The sequence below is a fragment of the Panulirus ornatus genome, chromosome 16, assembly GCF_036320965.1.
Source record: "Panulirus ornatus isolate Po-2019 chromosome 16, ASM3632096v1, whole genome shotgun sequence".
In the NCBI taxonomy this organism is placed as follows: domain Eukaryota; kingdom Metazoa; phylum Arthropoda; class Malacostraca; order Decapoda; family Palinuridae; genus Panulirus; species Panulirus ornatus.
Genome location: NC_092239.1, coordinates 45,297,066 through 45,319,108, shown reverse-complemented (window position 1 = coordinate 45,319,108; position 22,043 = coordinate 45,297,066).

Sequence of the window (22,043 nt, the reverse complement as noted above, 5' to 3'; positions counted from 1 at the left end):
CTTTTAGTTCTCCCTTTTAATAATAATTTCACTTTGCTTCCCATGGTGTTTAAATCCTTTAATGTAAATGTTGCCTTTAGCTACAATAATTCTATAAAGAATATCTTAACCAGGAATTCACCAGAAAATTCTCTTGGTTGCATCTATAAAGTTCCTTGTGGAAACTGTGATTAATTTTATGGTGGTGAGACGGGTAAGGATCTTTCTGTTAGACTTAAGCAACATAAATATAGTATAAGAACGGGACAAGAATCAAATGCCTTGTTTAATCATGTTAAAAACTATGATCATTGTATTGACTGGAGTAACGAGATCTCAGTTGTTAACTCTAATATATATATATATTTTTTTTTTTTTTTTTTTTTTTTTTATACTTTGTCGCTGTCTCCCGCGTTTGCGAGGTAGCGCAAGGAAACAGACGAAAGAAATGGCCCAACCCCCCCCCTTACACATGTACATACACACGTCCACACACGCAAATATACATACCTACACAGCTTTCCATGGTTTACCCCAGACGCTTCACATGCCTTGATTCAATCCACTGACAGCACGTCAACCCCTGTATACCACATCGCTCCAATTCACTCTATTCCTTGCCCTCCTTTCACCCTCCTGCATGTTCAGGCCCCGATCACACAAAATTTTTTTCACTCCATCTTTCCACCTCCAATTTGGTCTCCCTCTTCTCCTCGTTCCCTCCACCTCCGACACATATATCCTCTTGGTCAATCTTTCCTCACTCATTCTCTCCATGTGCCCAAACCACTTCAAAACACCCTCTTCTGCTCTCTCAACCACGCTCTTTTTATTTCCACACATCTCTCTTACCCTTACGTTACTTACTCGATCAAACCACCTCACACCACACATTGTCCTCAAACATCTCATTTCCAGCACATCCATCCTCCTGCGCACAACTCTATCCATAGCCCACGCCTCGCAACCATACAACATTGTTGGAACCACTATTCCTTCAAACATACCCATTTTTCCTTTCCGAGATAATGTTCTCGACTTCCACACATTCTTCAAGGCCCCCAGAATTTTCGCCCCCTCCCCCACCCTATGATCCACTTCCGCTTCCATGGTTCCATCCGCTGCCAGATCCACTCCCAGATATCTAAAACACTTCACTTCCTCCAGTTTTTCTCCATTCAAACTCACCTCCCAATTGACTTGACCCTCAACCCTACTGTACCTAATAACCTTGCTCTTATTCACATTTACTCTTAACTTTCTTCTTCCACACACTTTACCAAACTCAGTCACCAGCTTCTGCAGTTTCTCACATGAATCAGCCACCAGCACTGTATCATCAGCGAACAATAACTGACTCACTTCCCAAGCTCTCTCATCCCCAACAGACTTCATACTTGCCCCTCTTTCCAAAACTCTTGCATTTACCTCCCTAACAACCCCATCCATAAACAAATTAAACAACCATGGAGACATCACACACCCCTGCCGCAAACCTACATTCACTGAGAACCAATCACTTTCCTCTCTTCCTACACGTACACATGCCTTACATCCTCGATAAAAACTTTTCACTGCTTCTAACAACTTTCCACCCACACCATATATTCTTAATACCTTCCACAGAGCATCTCTATCAACTCTATCATATGCCTTCTCCAGATCCATAAATGCTTCATACAAATCCATTTGCTTTTCTAAATATTTCTCACATACATTCTTCAAAGCAAACACCTGATCCACACATCCTCTACCACTTCTGAAACCACACTGCTCTTCCCCAATCTGATGCTCTCTACATGCCTTCACCCTCTCAATCAATACCCTCCCATATAATTTACCAGGAATACTCAACAAACTTATACCTCTGTAATTTGAGCACTCACTCTTATCCCCTTTGCCTTTGTACAATGACACTATGCACGCATTCCGCCAATCCTCAGGCACCTCACCATGAGTCATACATACATTAAATAACCTTACCAACCAGTCAACAATACAGTCACCCACTTTTTTAATAAATTCCACTGCAATACCATCCAAACCTGCTGCCTTGCCGGCTTTCATCTTCCGCAAAGCTTTCACTACCTCTTCTCTGTTTACCAAATCATTTTCCCTAACCCTCTCACTTTGCACACCACCTCGACCAAAACACCCTATATCTGCCACTCTATCATCAAACACATTCAACAAACCTTCAAAATACTCACTCCATCTCCTTCTCACATCACCACTACTTGTTATCACCTCCCCATTTGCGCCCTTCACTGAAGTTCCCATTTGCTCCCTTGTCTTACGCACTTTATTTACCTCCTTCCAGAACATCTTTTTATTCTCCCTAAAATTTAATGATACTCTCTCACCCCAACTCTCATTTGCCCTTTTTTTCACCTCTTGCACCTTTCTCTTGACCTCCTGTCTCTTTCTTTTATACATCTCCCACTCAATTGCATTTTTTCCCTGCAAAAATCGTCCAAATGCCTCTCTCTTCTCTTTCACTAGTACTCTTACTCCTTCATCCCACCACTCACTACCCTTTCTAATCAACCCACCTCCCACTCTTCTCATGCCACAAGCATCTTTTGCGCAATCCATCACTGATTCCCTAAATACATTATGTATATATGAAATTATATATGAAATTATGTATATATATATATATATATATATATATATATATATATATATATATATATATATATATATATATATATATATATATATATATATATATATATATATATATTTTTTTTTTTTTTTTTCGACGCTGTGTCCCGCTTTTGCGAGGTAGCGCAAGGAAACAGACGAAAGAAATGGCGCAACTCACCCCCATACACATGTATATACATACGTCCACACACGCAAATATACATACCTACACAGCTTTCCATGGTTTACCCCAGACGATTCACATGCCTTGATTCAATCCACTGACAGCACGTCAACCCCGGTATACCATTATATATATATATATATATATATATATATATATATATATATATATATATATATATATATATATATATATATATATATATACACACATATATATATATATATATATATATATATATATATATATATATATATATATATATATATATATATATATATATATATATATATATATACATATATATATATATATATATATATATATATATATATATATATATATATATATATATATATATATATATATATATATATATATGTTCCTATGAGTCCACGGGGAAAATGAAGCACGAAAAGTTCCCAAGTGCACTTTCGTTTAATACTCACATCATCAGGTGAGACACAAGAGAGAAATATAACAGTCAGTTGATATATATCGAAGAGACGAAGCTAGGAGGCCATTTGGTACACATGTGATTGTCCAAAACATACAACGAGCGTTCATAAACTTATCATTTTACAAATCTTATCAACAATAAAGTTATCTAACTTGTACAGACCATCAATAATATTAAGATTATAATTCTTCGTGTATTTAATAATAGAAGATTCAATGTTATTTCTCTTGGTAATAGAGTTAGAGTTAACAACTGAGATGGCGTTACTCCAGTCAATACAATTATCATAGTTTTTAAGATGATTAAACAAGGCATTTGATTCTTGTCCCGTTCTTATACTATATTTATGTTGCTTAAGTATAACAGAAAGATCCTTACCAGTCTGACCAACATAAAATTTATCACATTTTCCACAAGGAACTTTATAGATGCAACCAAGACAATTTTCTGGTATTCTTTATAGTATTATTATTGCTAAAGGCAACATTTACATTAAAGGATTTAAGCAACATGGGAAGCAAAGTGAAATTATTATTAAAAGGGAGAACTGAAAGATTCTTGGTGTCAATGGGAGGTTTGGGCTGAACGCTATAAAAGGATTTCTTTGCTAACTTAAGGGATTTATCAATGAAACATCTAGGTTACTTTAACTTAGATCCAATAGAATAAATCTTCTCAAACTCATCATCAATAAACTATGGACTGCAAATACGTAGTGCCCTTAGGAACATAGATTGAAATGATGATAATTCAACTCTGTCTTGTTGAGATGAGTAATAATGGATATATGAGCATACATTGGTGGGTTTTCTGTATATGCTAAACTTAAACTTGTTTCCTTGTCTATAGTTGAGCGCAAACCTCCCATTGACACCAAGAATCTTTTAGTTCTCCCTTTTAATAATAATTTCACTTTGCTTCCCATGGTGTTTAAATCCTTTAATGTAAATGTTGCCTTTAGCTACAATAATTCTATAAAGAATATCTTAACCAGGAATTCACCAGAAAATTCTCTTGGTTGCATCTATAAAGTTCCTTGTGGAAACTGTGATTAATTTTATGGTGGTGAGACGGGTAAGGATCTTTCTGTTAGACTTAAGCAACATAAATATAGTATAAGAACGGGACAAGAATCAAATGCCTTGTTTAATCATGTTAAAAACTATGATCATTGTATTGACTGGAGTAAAGAGATCTCAGTTGTTAACTCTAATATATATATATATTTTTTTTTTTTTTTTTTTTTTTTTTATACTTTGTCGCTGTCTCCCGCGTTTGCGAGGTAGCGCAAGGAAACAGACGAAAGAAATGGCCCAACCCCCCCCCTTACACATGTACATACACACGTCCACACACGCAAATATACATACCTACACAGCTTTCCATGGTTTACCCCAGACGCTTCACATGCCTTGATTCAATCCACTGACAGCACGTCAACCCCTGTATACCACATCGCTCCAATTCACTCTATTCCTTGCCCTCCTTTCACCCTCCTGCATGTTCAGGCCCCGATCACACAAAATTTTTTTCACTCCATCTTTCCACCTCCAATTTGGTCTCCCTCTTCTCCTCGTTCCCTCCACCTCCGACACATATATCCTCTTGGTCAATCTTTCCTCACTCATTCTCTCCATGTGCCCAAACCATTTCAAAACACCCTCTTCTGCTCTCTCAACCACGCTCTTTTTATTTCCACACATCTCTCTTACCCTTACGTTACTTACTCGATCAAACCACCTCACACCACACATTGTCCTCAAACATCTCATTTCCAGCACATCCATCCTCCTGCGCACAACTCTATCCATAGCCCACGCCTCGCAACCATACAACATTGTTGGAACCACTATTCCTTCAAACATACCCATTTTTGCTTTCCGAGATAATGTTCTCGACTTCCACACATTTTTCAAGGCTCCCAAAATTTTCGCCCCCTCCCCCACCCTATGATCCACTTCCGCTTCCATGGTTCCATCCGCTGCCAGATCCACTCCCAGATATCTAAAACACTTCACTTCCTCCAGTTTTTCTCCATTCAAACTCACCTCCCAATTGACTTGACCCTCAACCCTACTGTACCTAATAACCTTGCTCTTATTCACATTTACTCTTAACTTTCTTCTTCCACACACTTTACCAAACTCAGTCACCAGCTTCTGCAGTTTCTCACATGAATCAGCCACCAGCGCTGTATCATCAGCGAACAACAACTGACTCACTTCCCAAGCTCTCTCATCCCCAACAGACTTCATACTTGCCCCTCTTTCCAGGACTCTTGCATTTACCTCCCTAACAACCCCATCCATAAACAAATTAAACAACCATGGAGACATCACACACCCCTGCCGCAAACCTACATTCACTGAGAACCAATCACTTTCCTCTCTTCCTACACGTACACATGCCTTACATCCTCGATAAAAACTTTTCACTGCTTCTAACAACTTGCCTCCCACACCATATATTCTTAATACCTTCCACAGAGCATCTCTATCAACTCTATCATATGCCTTCTCCAGATCCATAAATGCTACATACAAATCCATTTGCTTTTCTAAGTATTTCTCACGTACATTCTTCAAAGCAAACACCTGATCCACACATCCTCTACCACTTCTGAAACCGCACTGCTCTTCCCCAATCTGATGCTCTGTACATGCCTTCACCCTCTCAATCAATACCCTCCCATATAGTTTACCAGGAATACTCAACAAACTTATACCTCTGTAATTTGAGCACTCACTCTTATCCCCTTTGCCTTTGTACAATGGCACTATGCACGCATTCCGCCAATCCTCAGGCACCTCACCATGAGTCATACATACATTAAATAACCTTACCAACCAGTCAACAATACAGTCACCCCCTTTTTTAATAAATTCCACTGCAATACCATCCAAACCTGCTGCCTTGCCGGCTTTCATCTTCCGCAAAGCTTTTACTACCTCTTCTCTGTTTACCAAATCATTTTCCCTAACCCTCTCACTTTGCACACCACCACGACCAAAACACCCTATATCTGCCACTCTGTCATCAGACACATTCAACAAACCTTCAAAATACTCATTCCATCTCCTTCTCACATCACCACTACTTGTTATCACCTCCCCATTTACGCCCTTCACTGAAGTTCCCATTTGCTCCCTTGTCTTACGCACCCTATTTACCTCCTTCCAGAACATCTTTTTATTCTCCCTAAAATTTACTGATAGTCTCTCACCCCAACTCTCATTTGCCCTTTTTTTCACCTCTTGCACCTTTCTCTTGACCTCCTGTCTCTTTCTTTTATACTTCTCCCACTCAATTGCATTTTTTCCCCTGCAAAAATCGTCCAAATGCCTCTCTCTTCTCTTTCACTAATACTCTTACTTCTTCATCCCACCACTCACTACCCTTTCTAAACAGCCCACCTCCCACTCTTCTCATGCCACAAGCATCTTTTGCGCAATCCATCACTGGATATATATATATATATACATATATATATATATATATATATATATATATATATATATATATATATATATATATATATATATATATATATATATATATATTTAAAGGGGACGGGAGCGGGGGGCCAGAAACCCTCCCCTCCTTGTGTTTTAACTTTCTAAGAGGGGAAACAGGAGTCACGCGAGGATTGCTCATCCTCCTCGAAGGCTCAGATTCGGGTGTCTAAATGTGTGTGGATGTAACCAAGATGAGAAAAAAGGAGAGATAGGTAGTATGTTTGAGGAAGGAACCTGGATGTTTTGGCTCTGAGTGAAACGAGGCTAAAGGGTAAAGGGGACGAGTGGTTTGGGAATGTCTTAGGAGTAAAGTCAGGGGTTAGTGAGAGGACAAGAGCAAGGGAAGGAGTAGCACTACTCATGAATCAGGAGTTGTGGGAGTATGTGATAGAGTGTAAGAAATTAAATTGATATGGGTAAAACTGAAAGTTGAGGGAGAGAGATGGGTGATTATTGGTGCATATGCACCTGGGCATGAGAAGAAAGATCATGAGAGGCAAGTGTTTTGGGAGCAGCTGAATGAGTGTGTTAGTGGTTTTGATGCACAAGACCGGATTATAGTGATGGGTGATTTGAATGCAAAGGTGAGTAATATGGCGGTTGAGGGAATAATTGGTATACATGAAGTGTTCAGTGTTGTAAATGGAAATGGTGAATAGTTTGTAGATTTATGTGCTGAAAAAGGACTTTTGATTGGGAATACCTGGTTTAAAAAGTGAGATACATACATAAGTATACGTATGTAAGTAGGAGAGATGGCCAGAGAGCGTTATTGGATTACGTGTTAATTGATAGACACCCGAAAGAGAGACTTTTGGATGTTAATGTTCTGAGAGGTGCAACTGGAGGGATGTCTGATCATTATCTTGTGGAGGCGAAGATGAAGATTTGTGGGGATTTTCAGAAAAGAAGAGAGAATGTAGGGGTGAAGAGAGTGGTGAGAGTAAGTGAGCTTGGGAAGGAGACTTATGTGAGGAAGTACCAGGAGAGACTGAGTACAGAATGGAAAAAGGTGCGAACAAAGAAGGTAAGGGGAGTGGGGGAGGAATGGGATGTATTTAGGGAAGCAGTGATGGCTTGCGCAAAAGATGCTTGTGGCATGAGAAGCGTGGGAGATGGGTGGATTACAAAAGGTAGTGAGTGGTGGAATGAAGAAATAAGATTATTAGTGAAAGAGAAGAGAGAGGCATTTGGACGATTTTTGCAGGGAAAAAATGCAAATGAGTGGGAGAGGTATAAAAGAAAGAGGCAGGAGGTCAAGAGAAAGGTGCAACTGGTGAAAAAGAGGGCAAATGAGAGTTGGGGTGAGATAGTAACATTAACTTTCAGGGAGAATAAAAGATGTTTTGGAAGGAGGTAAATAAAGTGCGTAAGACAAGGGAGCATATGGGAACTTCATTGAAGGGGGCTAATGGGGAGATGATAACAAGTAGTGGTGATGTGAGAAGGAGATGGAGTGAGTATTTTGAAGGTTTGTTGAAAATGTTTGAAGATAGAGTGGCAGATATAGGGTGTTTTGGTCGAGGTGGTGTGCAAAGTGAGAGGGTTAGGGAAAATGATTTTGTAAATAGAGAAGAGGTAGTAAAACCTTTACAGAAGATGAAAGCCGGCAAGGCAGCAGGTTTGGATGGTATTGCAGTGGAATTTATTAAAAAAGGGGGTGACTGTATTGTTGACTGGTTGGTAAGGTTATTTAATGTATGTATGATTCATGGTGAGGTGCCTGAGGATTGGCGGAATGCTTGCATAGTGGCATTGTACAAAGGCAAAGGGGATAAGAGTGAGTTTGATCGAGTAAGTAATAACAGGGTAAGAGAGATGTGTGGTAATAAAAAGAGTGTGGTTGAGAAAGCAAAAGAGAGTGTTTTGAAATGTTTTGGTCACATGAAGAGAATGAGTGAGGAAAGGTTGATAAAGAGGATATATGTGTCACAGGTTGAGGGGACTAGGAGAAATGGGAGACCAAATTGGAGGAGGACAGATAGAGTGAAAAAGATTTTGATTGAACGAGGCCTGAACGTGCAGAAGGGTGAAAGGCGTGCAAGGAATATAGTGAACTGGAACGATGTGGTATACCGGGCGTCGACGTGCTGTCAATGGATCGAACCAGGGCATATGAAATGTCTGGGGTAAACCATGGAAAGTTCTGTGGAGCCTGGATGTGGAAAGGAGGCTGTGGTTTCGGTGCACTATTACATGACAGCTAGAGACTGAGTGTGAACGAATGGGGCCTTTGTTGTCTTTTCCTAGCGCTGCCTCGCACACATGAGGGGGGAGGGGGATGTTATTCCATGTGTGGCGAGGTGGCGATGGGAATAAATAAAGGCAGACAGTGTAAATTTTGTATATGTGTATATACGTATATGTCTGTGTATGTATATATATGTATACGTTGAGATATACAGGTATGTATATTTGCGTTTCTGGACGTGTATGTATATACATGTGTATGCGGGTGGGTTGGGCCATATATATATACATATACATATATATATATATATATATATATATATATATATATATATATATATATATATATATATATATATATATATATATCATTTGATTTATTATACTTTGGCACTGTGTCTCGCGTTAGCGAGGTAGCGCAAGGAAACAGATGATAGAATGGCCCATCCCACCCACATACACATGTTTAGACATACACGTCTACACACGCACATATACATACCTATACATCTCAACGTATACATATATATATATATATATATATATATATATATATATATATATATATATATATATATATATATATATATATATATATATATATATATATATATACATATATATATATATATATATATATATATATATATATATATATATATATATATATATATATATATATATATATATATATATATATGTATATATATATATATATATATATATATATATATATATATATATATATATATATATATATATATATATATATATATATATATATATATATATATACAGATGCAGACATATACATATATACACATGTACATTATTTATGCTGTCTGCCCTCATTCATTATCGCCGCCACCCAATCACACATGTATGACAACCTCCTCCCTCCGCATATGCGCGAGGTACCGCTAGAAAAAAGACATAGGCCACATTCGTTCACACTCTGTCTCTAGCTATCATGTATAATCCACCGAAACCACAGTTCCCTTTCCACATCCAGGCCTCAAAAAACTTTCCATGGTTTACCCCAGACGCTTCACATGCCTTGGTTCAATCCATTGACAGCACGTCGACCCCGGTATACCACATCGTACCAATTTGCTCTATACCTTGCACGCCTTTCACCCTCCTGCTGGTTCATTCCAGGTTCTCTCAAAATCTTTTTCACTCGATCTTTCCACCTCGAATATGGTCTCGCACTTCTCGTTTCCTCCCCCTATGACACATATATCCTCTTTGTCAATCTATCCTCACTGATTCTCTCCATATGACCAAACCATTTCAAAACACCCTCTTCTGCTCTTTCAACCATACTCGTTTTATTACCACACATCTCTCTTACCCTTTCATTACTCTATCAAACCACCTCACTCCACATATTGTCCTCAAACATCTCATTTCCAGCACATCCACTCTCCTCCGCACAACTCTATCTACAACCCAGGCCACACAACCTTATAACATGTTTGGAACCACTTTTCTTTGAAACATACCCATCTTTGCTTTCCAAGATAACGTTATCGACTTCCACACATTTTTCAACGCTCCCAGAACTTTTGCCCCTCCCCCACACTATGTTTCACTTCCGCTTCCATGGTTCCATCCGCTGATGAATCCACTTCCAGATATCTTAAACACTTCACTTCCTCTAGTCTTTCTCCATTCAAACTTACTACCCAACTGACTTGTCCCTCAACCCTACTGTACCTAATACCATTAAGCTTTTATTCACATTTACTCTCAGCTTCCTTCATTCACACACTTTACCAACCTCAGTCACCAGGTTGTGCAGTTTATCACCCGAATCAGCCACCAGCATTGTATCATCAGCGAACAACAACTGACTCATTTCCCAAGCTCTCTCATGCAAAACAGACTGCATACATGCCCTTCTTCCCAAAACTTGCATTCACCTCCCTTACAACCCCATCCATAAACAAATTAAACAGCCATGGAGACATCACGCACCCCTATCGCAAACCAACATTCACTGAAGACCAATCACTTTCCTCTATTCCTACACATACACATGCCTTACATCCTAGATAAAAGCTTTTCACTGCTTTTAACAACTTGCCTCCCACACCATATATTCTTAATTCCTTCCATAGAGCACCTCTATAAACTCTATCATATACCTTCTTCAGATCCATAAATGCTACATACAAATCCATCTGCTTTCCTAAGTATTTCTCACATACATTCTTTAAAGCAAACACCTGATCCACACATCCTCTACCACTTCTGAAACCACACTTCTCCCCAATCTGATGCTCTGTACATGCCTTCACCCTCTAAATCAGAACCCTCGCATATGATTTCTCAGGAATTTCTCAACAAACTTATATCTCTGTAATTTGAGCACTCACTTCTAGTCTCTTTGCCTTTGTACAATGGCACCATGGAAGACTTCCGCCAATCCTCAGGCACTTCATGAGTCTTGCATATATCAAATAACCTTACAAACCAATCAACAATACGGTCACCCCCTTTTTTTAATAAATTCCACTGCAATACCATCCAAACCCGCTGGCGTGCGACTTTCATTTTCCGCTAATCTTTTACTACCTCTTCTCTTTTTACGAAATGATTCTCCTTAACTCTCTCACTTTGCACACAACCTCGACCAAAACACCCTATATCTGCCACTCTATCATCAAATATATTCAACAAACCTTCAAAATACTCTCTCCATCTCCTCATATCAACACTACTGTTATCACCTCCCCATTAGCCCCGTTCACTGATGTTCCCATTTGTCCCTTGTCTTACGCACTTGATTTACCTCCTTCCAAAACGTCCTTTTATTCTCTCTATTATAATTTGATGATGCTCTCTCACGCAACTCTCATTTGCTCTCTTTTTCAACTTCTGCACCTTTCTCCTGACCTCCTGCCTCTTTCTCTTATACATCTCCCACTCATTTGCAGTATTTCCCTGTAAAAATCGTCCTAATGCCTGTCTCTTCTCTTCCACTAGTAATCATACTTCTTCATCCCACCACTCACTACCCTTTCTAATCTGCCTATCTCCCACGCTTCTCATGCCACAAGCATCTTTTGCGCAAGCCACCACTGCTTCCCTAAATACTTCCCATTCCTCCCCCACTTCCCTTATGTTCTTTGTTCTTACCTTTTTCCATTCTGTACTCAGTCTCTCCTGGTACCTCCTCACATAAGTCTCTTTCCCAAGCTCACTTACTCTCACCACTCTCTTCACCCCAATATTCTCTCCTCTTTTCTGAAGACCTCCACAAATCTTCAGATTCGTCTCCACAAGACAATGATCAGACATCTCTCCAGTTGCACCTCTCAGCACATTAACATCCAAAATTCTCTCTTTCGCGCGCCTATCAATTATCACGTAATCCAATAACGCTCTCTAGCCATCTCTCCTACTTACATACGTATGTTTATGTATATGTCTCTTTTTAAACCTGGGGTTCCCAGTCAGCAGTCCTTTTTCAGCACATAAATCTACAAGCTCTTCATCATTTCCATTTGCATCAATGAACACCCCATGTACACCAATTATTCCCTTAACTGTCACTTTACTCACCTTTGCATTCAAATCACCCATCACTATAACCCGGTCTTGTGCATGAAAACTATTAACACTCACTCAGATGCTCCCAAAAACTTGCGTCTCATGACCTTTCTTCTTCTGCCCAGATACATATGCACGAATGATCACCCATCTCTCTCCATCCACTTTCAGTTTTATCCATATCAATCTTGAGTTTACTTTCTTACACTGTATCACATACTCCCACCACTCCTACTTCAGGAGTAGTGCTACTCCTTTCCTTGCTCTTACCCTCTCACTAACCCCTGACTTTACTTCCAAGACATTCCCAAACCACACTTTCCTTTTACCCTTGAGCTTCGTTTCATTGAGACGCAAAACATCCAGGTTTCTTTCCTCAAATATACTTCCTATCTCTCCTTTTTTCTCATCTTTGTTACATCCACACAAATTTAGACATCCCTATATGAGCATTCGAGGAGGATGAACACACCCTGAGTGACTCCTTCTTCTGTTTCCCCTTTCATAAATGTTAAAATACAAGGAGGGGAGGGTTTCTAGCTCCTCGCTCCCGTCTCCTTTAATCGTCTTCTACGACACGTGAGGATTGCATCATCAGTATTCTTACATATATATATATATATATATATATATATATATATATATATATATATATATATATATATATATATATATATATATATATATATATATATATAAATATATATATATATATATATATATATATATATATATATATATATATATATATATATATATATATATATATATATATATATATATATATAGTACAGAATGGAAAAAAGCGAAAACAAAGGAGGTAAGGTGAGTGGGGGAGGAATGGGATGTACGTAGGGAAGTAGGGATGGCTTGCGAAAAAGATGTTTCGGCATGAAAAGCGTGGGAGGTATGCAGATTAGAAAGGGTAGTGAGCGGTGGGATGAAGAAGTAAGATTATCAGTGAAAGAGAAGATTTTTGTAGGGAAATAATGCAAATGAGTAGGAGATGTATAAAAGAAAGAGGCAGGAGGTCAAGAGAAAGGGGCAAGAGGTGAAGAAGAGGGTAAATGAGAGTTGGGGTGAGAGAGGTTCATTAAATTTTAGGGAGAATAAAAAGATGTTTTGGAAGGAGGTAAATAAAGTGCGTAAGACAAGGGAAGAATTGGGAACTTCAGTGAACGGGGCTAATGGGGAGGTGATAACAAGTAGTGGTGATGTGAGAAGGAGATGTAGTGAGTATTTTGAAGGTTTGTTGAATGTGTTTGATGATAGAGTGGCAGATATAGGGTGTTTTGGTCGAGGTGGTGTGCAAAGTGAGAGGGGTTAGTGAAAATAATTTAGTAAACAGATAAGGGATAGTAAAAGCTTTGAGGAAGAGGAAAGCCGACAAGGCTGCGGGTTTGGATGGTATTGCAGTAGAATTTATTAAAAAAGGGGGTGAATGTATTGTTGACCCGTTGGTAAGGTTATTTAATGTATGTATGATTCATGGTGAGGTACTTAAGGATTGGCGGAATGCTTGCATAGTGCCATTGCACAAAGGCAAAGGGGACAAAGGTGAGTGCTGAAATTACAGATGTATAAGTTTGTTGAGTATTCCTGGTAAATTATATGGGAGGGTATTGATTGAGAGGGTGAAAGCATGTAGAGAGTATCAGATTGAGGAAGATTAGTGTGGTTTTAGAAGTGGTAGAAGATGTGTGGATCACGTGTTTGCTTTCAAGAACGTATGTGAGAAATACTTAGAAAAGCAAATGGATTTGTATGTAGCATTTATGGATCTGGAGAAGGCATATGATAGATCTGATAGATATGCTCTGTGGAAGGTATTAAGAATATATGCTGTGGGAGGCAAGTTATTAGAATGAGTGAAAAGTTTTTATCGAGGATGTAAGGCACGTGTACGTGTAGGAAGAGAAGAATGTGATTGGTTCTCAGTGAATGTAGGTTTGCGGCAACGGTGTGTGATGTCTCCATGGTTGTTTAATTTGTTTATAGATGGGGTTGTTAGGGAGGTGAATGCAAGAGTTTTGGAAAGAGGGGCAATTATGCAGTCTGTTGTGGATGAGAGATCTTGGGAAGTGAGTTAGTTGTTGTTCGCTGATGAAACAGCGCTGGTGGCTGATTCATGTGAGAAACTGCAGAAGCTGGTGACTGAGGTTGGCAAAGTGTGTGAAAGAAGAAACTTGAGAGTAAATATGAATAAGAGCAAGGTTATTAGGTACAGTAGGGCTAAGGGTCAAGTCAATTGGGAGGTAAGTTTGAATGGAGAAAAACTGGAGGAAGTGAAGTGTTTTAGATATCTGGGAGTGGATTTGGCAGCCGATGGAACGATGGAAGCTGAAGTGAATCATAGGGTGGGGGAGGGGGTGAAAATTCTGGGAGCGTTCAAGAATGTCTGGAAGTCGAAAGTATTATCTCGGAAAGCAAAAATGGGTATGTTTGAAAGAATAGTGATTCCAGCAATGTTATATGGTTGCAAGGCGTGGGCTACGGATAGAATCATGCGAAGGAGGATGTATGTGCTGGATATGAGATGTTTCAGGACAATATGTGGTGTGAGGTGGTTTGATCGAGTAATTAACAATAGGGTAAGAAAGATGTGTGTTAACAAAAGGAATTTGTTTGAGAGAGCAGAAGAGGGTGTTTTGAAATGGTTTGGTCACATGGAGAGAATGAGTGAGGACAGATTGACCAAGAGGATATATGTGTCAGAGGTGGAGGGAACGAGGAGAAGTGGGAGACCAAATTGGAGGTGGAAAGATGGAGTGAAACAGATTTTGAGGGATCGGGGCCTGAACAAGCAGGAGGGTACAAGGCGTGAAAGTAATAGAGTGCATTGGAACGATCTGGTATACCGGGGTCGACGTGCTGTCAATGGATTGAACCAGGGCATGTGAAGCGTCTAGGGTAAACCATGGAAAGTTCTGTGTGGCCTGGATGTTGAAAGTGAATTTGGATGGTATATATACATACATATATATTATTCTTTTTTTTTTGCTTTGTCGCTGTCTCCCGCGGTTGCGAGGTAGCGCAAGGAAACAGACGAAAGAAATGGCCCAACCCACCCCCATACACATGTTTATACATACGTCCACACGCAAATATACATACCTACACAGCTTTCCATTGTTTACCCCAGACGCTTCACATGCCCTGATTCAATCCACTGACAGCACGTCAACCCCATTACCACATCGATCCAATTCACTCAATCCAATTTGTTCTTCCACTTCTCGTTCCCTCCACCTCCGACACATATATCCTCCTGGTCAATCTTTCCTCACTCATTCTCTCCATGTGACCAAACCATTTCAAAACACCCTCTTCTGCTCTCTCAACCACGCTCTTTTTATTTCCACACATCTCTCTTACCCTTACGTTACTTACTCGAACAAACCACCTCACACCACACATTGTCCTCAAACATCTCATTTCCAGGACATCCATCCACCTGCGCACAACTCTATCCATAGCCCACGCCTCGCAACCATACAACATTGTTGGAACCACTATTCCTTCAAACATAACCAATTTTTCTTTCTGAGATAATGTTCTCGACTTCCAGACATTCTTCAAGGCTCCCAGAATTTTCGCCCCCTCCCCCACCCTATGATCCACTTCCGCTTCCATGGTTCCATCCGCTGCCAGATCCACTCCCAGATATCTAAAACACTTCACTTCCTCCAGTTTTTCTCCATTCAAACTCACCTCCCAATTGACTTGACCCTCAACCCTACTGTACCTAATAACCTTGCTCTTATTCACATTTACTCTTAACTTTCTCCTTTCACACACTTTACCAAACTCAGTCACCAGATTCTGCAGTTTCTCACATGAATCAGCCACCAGAGCTGTATCGTCAGCGAACAACAGCTGACTCATTCCCAAGCTCTCTCATCCCCAACAGACTTCATACTTGCCCCTCTTTCCAAAACTCTTGCATTTACCTCCCTAACAACCCCATCCATAAACAAATTAAACAACCATGGAGACATCACACACCCCTGCCGCAAACCTACATTCACTGAGAACCAATCACTTTCCTCTCTTCCTACACGTACACATGCCTTACATTCTCGATAAAAACTTTTCACTGCTTCTAACAACTTGCCTCCCACACCATATATTCTTAATACCTTCCACAGAGCATCTCTATCAACTCTATCATATGCCTTCTCCAGATCCATTAATGCTACATACAAATCCATTTGCTTTTCTAAGTATTTCTCACATACATTCTTCAAAGCAAACACCTGATCCACACATCCTCTACCGCTTCTGAAACCACACTGCTCTTCCCCAATCTGATGCTCTGTACATGCCTTCACCCTCTCAATCAATACCCTCCCATATAATTTACCAGGAATACTCAACAAACTTATACCTCTGTAATTTGAGCACTCACTCTTATCCCCTTTGCCTTTGTACAATGGCACTATGCACGCATTCCGCCAATCCTCAGGCACTTCACCGTGAGTCATACATACATTAAATAACCTTACCAACCAGTCAACAATACAGTCACCCCCTTTTCTAATAAATTCCACTGCAATACCATCCAAACCTGCTGCCTTGCCGGCTTTCATCTTCCGCAAAGCTTTTACTACCTCTTCTCAGTTTACCAAATCATTTTCCCTAACCCTCTCACTTTGCACACCACCTCGACCAAAACACCCTATATCTGCCACTCTATCATCAAACACATTCAACAAACCTTCAAAATACTCACTCCATCTCCTTCTCACATCACCACTACTTGTTATCACCTCCACATTTGCGCCCTTCACTGAAGTTCCCATTTGCTCCATTGTCTTACGCACTTTATTTGCCTCCTTCCAGAACATCTTTTTATTCTCCCTAAAATTTAATGATACTCTCTCACCCCAACTCTCATTTGCCCTTTTTTCACCTCTTGCACCTTTCTCTTGACCTCCTGTCTCTTTCTTTTATACGTCTCCCACTCAATTGCATTTTTTCCCTGCAAAAATCGTCCAAATGCCTCTCTCTTCTCTTTCACTAATACTCTTACTTCTTCATCCCACCACTCACTACCCTTTCTAATCAACCCACCTCCCACTCTTCTCATGCCACAAGCATCTTTTGCGCAATCCATCACTGATTCCCTAAATACATCCCATTCCTCCCCCACTCCCCTTACTTCCATTGTTCTAACCTTTTTCCATTCTGTACTCAGTCTCTCCTGGTACTTCCTCACACAAGTCTCCATCCCAATCTCACTTACTCTCACCACCCTCTTCACCCCAACATTCACTCTTTTTTTCTGAAAACCCATACAAACCCATATATATATATATATATATATATATATATATATATATATATATATATATATATATATATATATATATATATATATATATATATATATATATATATATATATATATATATATATATATATATATATATATATATATATATATATATATATATATATAATTTATACATATATATATATATACATATATATATATATATATATATATATATATATATATATATATATATATATATATATATATATATACATATATATATACATATATACATATATATATATATATATATATATATATATATATATATATATATATATATATATATATATATATATATACATATATATTATTTATTTATTTATTTATTTATTTATTTTGCTTTGTCGCTGTCTCCCGCGTTAGCGAGGTAGCGCAAGGAAACAGACAAAAGAATAGCCCAACCCGCCCACATACACATGTATATATATACACGTCCACACACGCAAATATACATACCTATACATCTCAATGTACAAATACATATACACACACAGACATATACATATATACACATGTACATAATTCATACTGTCTGCCTTTATTTGTTCCATCGCCACCTCGCGACACATCTAATAACAACCACCTCTCCCCTCATGTGTGCTAGGTAGCGCTAGGAAAAGACAACAAAGGCCCCATTCGTTCACACTCAGTCTCTAGCTGTCATGTAATAATGCAACGAAACCACAGTTCCCCTTTCACATCCAGGCCACACACACTTTCCATGGTTTACCCCAGACGCTTCACATGCCCTGGTTCAATCCATTGCCAGCACGTCGACCCCGGTATACCACATCGTTCCAATTCACTCTATTCCTTGCACGCCTTTCACCCTCCTGCATGTTCACGCCCCGATCATTCAAAATCTTTTTCACTTCATCTTTCCACCTCCAATTTGGTCTCCCACTTCTCCTCCTTCCCTCCACATCTGACACATATATCCTCTTGGTCAATCTTTCCCCACTCATTCTCTCCATGTGACCAAACCATTTAAAAACACCTGTTCTGCTCTCTCACCCACACTTATTTTATTTCCACACATCTCTCTCACCCATATATTACTTACTCGATCAAACCACCTCACATCACATATTGTCCTCAAACATCTCATTTCCAGCACATCCACCCTCCTGCGCACAACTCTATCCATTGCCCACGCTTCGCAAACATAGAACATTGTTGGAACAACTATTCCTTCAAACATACCCATTTTTGCTTTCCGAGATAATGTTTTCGACTTCCACACATTCTTCAAGGCTCCCAGAATCTTTGCCCCCTCCCCCACCCTATGATTCACTTTCACTTTCCTGGTTCCATCCGCTGCCAGATCCACTCCCAGATATCTAAAACACTTTATTTCCTCCAGTTTTTCTCCATTCAAACTTACCTCCCAGTTGACTTGACCCTCAACCCTACCGTGCCTAATAACTTTGCTCTTATTGACATTCATTCTCAACTTTCCTCTTTCACACACCTTACCAAACTCATTCACCACTTTCTGCAGTTTCTCACATGAATCAGCCACCAGCGCTGTATCGTCAGCGAACGACAACTGACTCACTTCCCAAGCTCTCTCATCTACAACAGACTGCATACTTGCCCCTCTTTCCAAAACTCTTGCATTCACCTCCCTAAGAACCCCATCCATAAACAAATTAAACAACCATGTAGACATCACACACCGCTGCCGCAAACCTACATTCACTGAGAACCAATCACTTTCCTCTCTTCCTACACTGACACATGCCTTACATCCTCGATAGATACTTTTCACTGCTTCTAACAACTTGCCTCCCACATCATATGTTCTTAATACCTTCCACAGAGTATCTCTATCAACTCTATCATATGCATTCTCCAGATCCATAAATGCTACGTACAAATCCATTTGCTTTTCTAAGTATTTCTCACATACATTCCTCAAAGCAAACACCTGATCCACACATCCTCTACCACCTTTGAAACCACACTGCTCTTCTCCAATCTGATGCTCTATACATGCCTTCACCCTCACAATCAATACCCTCCCATATAATCTACTGGGAATACTCAACAAACTTACACCTCTGTAATTTCTGCACTCACCTTTGTCCCCTTTGCTTTTGTACAATGGCATTATGCAAGCATTCCGCCAATCCTCAGGCACCTCGCCATGAATCATACATACATTAAATAACCTTACCAACCAGTCAACAACACAGTCACCCCCTTTTTTTAATAAATTCCACTGCAATACCATCCAAACCTGCTGCCTTGCCGGTATTCGTCTTACACAAAGCTTTTACGACCTCTTCTCTAATTACCAAATCATTTTCCCTAACCCTCTCACTTTGTACACTACCTCGACCAAAACACACTATATCTGCCACTCTATCATGAAACACATTCAACAAAACTTCAAAATACTCACTCCACCTCCTTCTCAAATAACCACTACTTGTCATCTCCTCCCCATTAGCCCCCTTTACTAAAGTTCCCATTTGTTCCCTTGTCATACGCACTTTATTTACTTCCTTTCAAGACATCTATTTATTGTCCCTAAAATTTAATGATACTCTCTCACTCCAACTCTTATTTGCCATCGTTTTCACCTCTTGCACCCTTCTCTTTAGATCCTGCCCCTTTCTTTTATACATCTCCCACTCATTTGCATTATTTCCCTGCAAAAATCGTCCAAATACCTCTCTCTTCTCTTTCACTAATAATCTTACTTTTTCATCCCACCACTAACTACTCTTTCTAATCTGTCCGACTCCCACTCTTCTCATGACACAAACGTCTTTTGCGCAAGCCATCACGCTTCCCTAAATGCATCCCATTCCTCTCCCACCCCCATTACCTCCTTTGTTTTCACCTTTTTCCATTCTGTACTCAGTCTCTCCTGGTACTTCGTCACACAAGTCTCCTTCCCAAGCTCACTTAATCCCACCATTCTCTTCACCCCAACATTCTCTCTTCTTTTCTGAAAACCTCTACAAAACTTCACCTTTGTCTCCACAAGATAACGATCAGACATCCCTCCAGTTGCACCTCTCAGCACATTAACATCCAAAAGTCTCTCTTTTCCGCGACTATCAATTAACACGTAATCCAATAACGCTCTCTGGCCATCTCTCATAGTTACATACGTATACTTATGTATATCTCGATTTTTAAACCAGGTATTCCCAATCACCAGTCCTTTTTCAGCATATAAATCTACACGCTCCTCACCATTTCCATTTACAACACTGAACACCCCATGTAAACCAATTATTCCCTCAACTGATACATTACTCACCTTTGCATTCAAATAACCCATCACTATAACCCGGTCTCGTGCACCAAAACCACTAACACACTCATTCAGCTGCTCCCAAAACACTTGCCTTTCATGATCTTTCTTCTCATGCCAGGTGCATATGCACCAATAATCACCCATCTCTCTCCATCAACTTCCAGTCTTACCCATATCAATCTAAAGTTTACTTTCTTACACTCTATCATTTACTCCCACCACTCTTTTTCAGGAGTAGTGCTACTCCTTCCCTTGCTCTTGTCCTCTCCCTAACCTCTGACTTTACTCCCAAGACATTCCCAAACCACTCTTCCCTTTTACCCTTCAGCTTCGTTTCACTCAGAGACAAAACATCAAGGTTCCTTTCCTCAAACATACTACCTATCTCTCCTTTATTCACATCTTGGTTACATCCACACACATTTAGACCCCCCAATCTGAGCCTTCGAGTAGGATAAGCACTCCCCGCGTGACTCCTTCTGTTTCCTCTTTTAGAAAGTTAAAATACAAGGAGGGGAGGGCTTCTAGACCCCCGCACCATTACCCTTTAGTCGCCTTTACGACATGTGAGGAATGTGTGGGAAGTATTCTTTCACCCCTATCCCCAGGGGATATATATATATATATATATATATATATATATATATATATATATATATATATATATATATATATATATATATATATATATATATATATATATATATATATATATATATATATATATATATATATATATATATATATATATATATATATATATATATATATATATATATATATATATATATATATATATATATATATATATATATATATATATATATATATATATATATATATATATATATATATATATATATATATATATATATATATATATATATATATAT